Below are 6000 nucleotides of genomic sequence, written 5' to 3'. Positions count from 1 at the left end.
CATAGTATCAGTGCCACAGTATGCTGCTGCGACACCGGAGCCAAAGCGCTTAATGAGGGTGGGCCATCCCCACAACGTGATGGCTGTGACGACTGTTGCTCTGGACAGATCAAAGTTTTCAATGGGGACGCCAACTCACAGATGCGCCATTTCTAGAGACCGACCCAGCAGTGTGAGAAAAGAAACAAACTCCCAGAAGCTGTGAATGTTGGATCGCCTTGGGTGAAAACAGTCAAAAGTTCCAGAGAAAATATTTTAAGCTTTCTGGATGTGTTGGAGGAATAGGAAAGTCAAGGACTAGCTGGGAAAGAGGGTGTAGTGTTAAGTAAACTCAGCTGCACAGACATACGGTCCGTTGGTAGAACTGGAGTCGGACCAGATATTAATCCTCAGTGAGGCTCAGCTCTGAAGAAGCCTCCCATCTACAGATGTGACTCAGGGCCACCAAGGACAGTTGCACAGGTGTGCACTGCACAACTCAGGGCCGCCATGAATATTACACGTGATCGTACATGGCAAACGCTTTGGCTGTGGTGCAGCTCTTTGATCTTACCAGGACAAATGTCTTTTGCCTTTCTGGGCAAAGTGACTGTGAATCTGAGAGCCTGCCAGGGCACAAACCCTGCACGTCTCCCCTGATCCTGACAGTGTGGCAACTCTTCCCCAAGGGTCCTCCCTGCAACAGATTCAAAATCTCCTTGTGGGGAATGTGGCAGGCAGACCCTAGTGCGCTGCAAGTTCTTGCCTTGTTTGAACTTGAGAATGGGTGGAGTTTGTGACTTGCTTAGAGCCCACAGGATAGAGGGAAGGGGTGGGGTGTTACCCCCACGACTCCAGTGGGATATGTGTCTAAGACTGTCTTGCTAACACACACTGGAGCGTCTCCTTGCTGGCTTGTAAATAAGGAGCTGTACTCTGGAAGTTCAGCTAGTAAGGGACCGAGCAAGGACCTGAGGGGGGCCTCCAGTCGACAGCCAGCAAAATGCAGCATCTTCTGTCACTCAGCTGAAAGGAGATGAATTCTGCCAACAGTCTGGATGAGCCTGGACGTGAGTCCTTCCCCAGTTAGGCCTCCGGATGAGAAGGCAGCCCAGCTGACACCTGGGTTCCAGGCTCGTGAGATGCTGCAGCCTCAGAGGGCCCAGGGGGGTCATGCCTGGACTATGACCAGGTAAGAAACGCCTGTTGTTTTCATTGCTGAATCGCAGGTGCTTTGTTACACAGCATTAGATAGCTGATGCAAGGGGTCTGTGCAACACAGCTCAACTGGAATGAGAAAATAGGTGAAAGAGGGGAGAGGGTGGGATGGATTGGGAGCCTGGGATTGACACACACACACCAGTATGTATAAAATAGGTAACTAACGAGAACTGACTGCAGAGCACGGAGAACTCTGCGCAGTGCTGTGTGCTGGCCTAGATGGGAAGGAAATCCAAAACAGAGGGGATAAGTGGACGTGCAGAGCTGATTCGCATTGCTCTACAGCAGAAACGAAGACGACATTGTAAAGCAACTATCCCCCAATAAAAGTTAATTAAAAAAATAAAACAGGTGAAAGACACAGGAAGAAACTTTCAGCAGCTGGTGAACATGCTGGTTTTTTGTTCACTTGTCTGTTTATTTGGAGTGGTGTGGCAGTGAGGATGGAGCTGTGGTAGGTAAGGTCCCTATGGGCCACTCTGGGACTCAGAACTGGGCCTGGAAGCCTGGAGGAGGGGGAGGGGAGCTGGCACCTGGCCTGTGGATGACGGTGTTTGGCGCACTCTTGAACCATTAACTGGTGCGGAAAGGGCTGCTGGTGCCATCTTTACCTTTTGGACCCAGTTTGGTTTGGATTGCTTCTTGTTGTTTGGTTGCCATGTCATGTCCGACTCTCTGTGACCCCATGGGCTGCACCACGCCAGGCTTTCCTGCTCTTCATTAGCTCCCTGAGCTTACTCAAATTCATGTCCACCGAGTCAGCGACACCATCCAACCAACTCATCCTCTGTCCCCTTCTCCTCCTGCCTTCAGTCTTTCCCAGCATCAGGGTTTTTTCCAATGAGTCAGTTCTTCACATCAGGTGGCCAAATTATTTGGAGATTCAGCTTCAGCATCAGTCCTTCCAAAGAATATTCAGAACTGATCTCCTTTAGGATGGACTGGTTGGATCTCCTTGCAGCCCAGGGACTCTCAAGGGCCTTCTCCAGCACCACAGCTCACAAGCACCGGTTCTTCGGTGTGCAGTCTTCTTTGTGGTCCACGGCTCAGTGCCAGAGCTAGTTCTGTGTGAGACCAGGGGTAGGTGGTGGGAAGGCGGGTGGGGGATCTTGCTGCTTGCACACAGTGGACTACCCCATCCTTCCCACCCATCTCTCCCCGCCCCCAAGCTCACACACACACACACACACACACACACACACACACACATGCTTGTCCAGCCCCTTCCCTGCTTTAGGTGTGCGGTGCACCTGCAACCAGAGGCCCCCCTGCCGCCCACCCCAGGAGAGCCTCAAGAGACACGACAGCAAAGTGTCATGTAGTGTCCTAGGTGGGATCTTGACTGTAAGAGGACTTAGAGGGAAACCAAGGAGATGTGAATAAAGTATAAACTTCAGTTAATAATGTTTGTATCCATACTGGCTGTGAGGTCTGTGTTCTTCAAGTTGTGGCCGTATATTTGGAGCCTGGAGCTGTCCTGGAGCTGTGGAGGCCTGGGGCCCTGGTGTGCCTCCTCATCCCTCCCGAGGAGCCCAGGGAGGCTTCCGGGGACCCCGGCTGCCGGGCCATCATGGGCTGAGCTCCAAGCGCAGCTCCAAGGGAACTCTTAGAACAAAGATTCCATCACGCGTGGACTGGGTCTCAGCAGCCATGAGGTGAGCTAGCATGATGTGACGTCCCACGCAGCGGGCTGGACTTTCCCAGGAAAGAGGGGCATGTTTGCAAAACCTCTCCATCAGTTTTCTCAGCGTTTCTCTCACGCCTTTGATATTTAAGTCGTCCTCTTGAATCGCCTCCACACTCATTTTTGCATGGTTTGTAAATTGCTGTGTCAGATATTTCCATTTGACAACCTACAGGGACGATGACTCACAAAGAATGGTGGGAGAGGGCCAGCCACTGTTTCTGTCTTTTTCTAAATAAATGTTTTTACTTCAAGATAGATTTAAATGTACGTAACAGCTACAAAGAGAATGCAGAGTTCCCACACAGCCCGCACCATCGGTACTAGTTTTAACACCTTACATCAGTATGGCACCTTTGTTAGAATCCATGAGCCAGTATGGATACACATCGTTATTAACTAACGTTTACACTTTATTCGGATTTCCTTGGTTTTTGTCTAAGTTCATTTGTATAATTTTTTTTAGATTCCATATATAAGAAGGGTGTGAGTGTGTGTGTGTGTGTGTGTGTGTGTGTGTGTGTTAGTCGCTCAGTTGTGTCCGACTCTTTGCGACCCCATGGACTATACAGTCCATGGAATTCTCCAGGTCAGAATACTGGAGTGAGTAGCCTTTCCCTTCTCCAGGGGACCTTCCCAACCCTGGAAACGAACCCAGGTCTCCCGCCTTGCAGGCGGATTCTTTACCAGCTGAGCCACCAGGGAAGCCCTTTGGAAAGTGTGTGCACACTCAGATTGGGCAAGCAGAGTGCTATTGTGGCATGTAATCTATAAATGGGCAAAGCGCCTGGGCGGTGATTTGCTCCACAAGACTCCTGCGGGCAGTATCCGCACAAGAGGCTGGCCCCGAGGGAACGAGACACGGACTCGCCAACGACAGTGCATGTGAATGGAGACTGCATAGATGCTGGCGAGCGGGCGATGCAAACGTTCAGGACAGATCTGGCAATATTCGCAGAAAGCTTGCCTCCTCTTGCCCCGCAAATTCTGTTTTTAAACATTTGTTTTAAGGAATAGAATAGGGACATGCGCATCAGAACACTGTTGATAAATATCTATAAACAAAACAGACAACATCCCTGCCTGTAGAAACTTATAACTGTGTAGTCATTTTGTTAAATTACATCTTAAAAATTGAAGACTTCGTTTACAAAACTGTACAGGCCCATTTTATTTTGGTTTATCTGTCATCCATGTGCTCAGTCACATCCGACTCTTTGTGGCCCCATGAACTATAGCCCTCCAGGCTCCTCCGTCCACAGGATTCTCCAGGCAAGAACACTGGAGTGGGGTGCCGTTTCCTTCTCCAGGGCATCTTTGGGCGTCAGGGATTGAACCTGTGTCTCCTGCCTCCTGCACTGGCAGGCGGGTTCCTCACCACTACTGCCATCCAGGTATCTACGTACAAATTGAAGTTTAGAAGATTATACGCCAAACCTGTGTTAAAATTACCTGAATGGAAAGAATAAAGACTATTTTCCTTTTGTTTACCTGTATTTTCTACAATGTGCAGATTACTCCCATAGTGAAAGTGATTTATTACTGGCACGACAATGCGAAATAGAGGGATACTGCTAAACTGTTAAACGCCTAACAGTACAGGACTGGCTGATGACGTTTCGATTCACTGTTACTAATTCAGTTCAGTTCAGTTGCTCAGTCGTGTCCGACTCTTTGCAACCCCATGGGCTGCAGCACGCCAGGCCTCCCTGTCCCTCACAACTCCCGGAGCGTGCTCAAACTCATCTCCATAGAGTTGGTGATGCCATCCAGCCATCTCATCCTCTGTCGTCCCCTTCTCCTCCCACTCTCAAAGGTCTTCTCCAACACCACAATTTGATTCTTCGGTGCTCAGCTTTCTTTATAGTCCAACTCTCACATCCATACATGGCTACTGGAAAAACCATAGCCTTGACTAGATGGACCTTTGTTGGCAAAGTAATGTCTCTGCTTTTTAATATGCTGTCTAGGTTGGTCATAGCTTTCCTTCCAAGGAACAAGTGTCTTTTAGTTTCATGGCTTCAGTCACCATCTGCAGTGATTTTGGAGCCTAAAAAAATAAAGTCTGTCACTGTTTCCACTGTTTCCCCATCTATTTGCCATGAAGTGATGGGACCAGATGCCATGATCTTTGTTTTCTGAATGTTGAGCTTTAAGCCAACCTTTTCACTCTCCTCTTTCACTTTCATCAAGAGGCTCTTTCATCAAGTTCTTCTCTTTCTGCCATAAGGGTGGTATCTGTTACTAATTACTGTTACTGATTCAGTTCAGTTCCGTTCAGGTCAGTCACTCAGTCATGTCCAACTCTTTTTGACTCCATGAACCACAGCACGCCAGGCCTCCCTGTCCATCACCAACTCCGGGAGTCCACCCAAACCCATGTCCATTGTGTCGATGATGTTACTAATTACAGTGTGTCAATTGGATATGGATATTTTGAATGCCGACCATTTGCTGGGCACTGTTTTAAATACTAGAAAGTTCTTTAGCTGTTCTTTGCTGTACATGCGACTGAGCCTTTAGTTAAAAAAGAAAGAGGTTGCAATGTGAAAGAAAATGTAAGGAGGGGTCCTGGGCAGGCGCTCTGACTCAGAGGACGGGTCCCTTCCTGACTTGTCCCCACTCTCCCCCGCCGCACGGCTTCCGACTCGCTAGCGCCTCTAGCGGTAAGCTGAACACTCGCGGCAGCGTTTCTTCCCTTTGTTAAACCAGGCAAGCCAGCCAGGCATGGTCTCAACTGCAACCGTTTTCTTTCCAGTCCCTGGCTCTCCAGCGAACCACGTCAGGACCCAGCCAGTGGCAGCTAGGTGTCCTCCAGGCTGATGAATGGGCTGGAAAGACACCCAGGTACAGGCTGCCGTTAGGTGGGTGCTGATCCAGCCTGTCTCTCCTGATCTGTTAAGTCATTTTCAGGCTGTGCGTGACCTTTTGCAGGGGCCAGGACTTGAAAACTAGAACGCAGTTATCTTCTTAAAAGCACAAGGAAGGAAACAATGGATTATGAAAGTCCTCCATCCAAACCCACTAGAAATTCACTGTTTTATTGGTACCAGTTTTGGGGGGAGGGGAATTGCTTTAATTGAAAATTGGAGATTGAGAAGAAGGGTGATGGAAAG

This window comes from Budorcas taxicolor, chromosome 3, assembly GCF_023091745.1.
Source record: "Budorcas taxicolor isolate Tak-1 chromosome 3, Takin1.1, whole genome shotgun sequence".
NCBI classification, from domain to species: domain Eukaryota; kingdom Metazoa; phylum Chordata; class Mammalia; order Artiodactyla; family Bovidae; genus Budorcas; species Budorcas taxicolor.
This window is presented reverse-complemented; position numbering follows the sequence as displayed.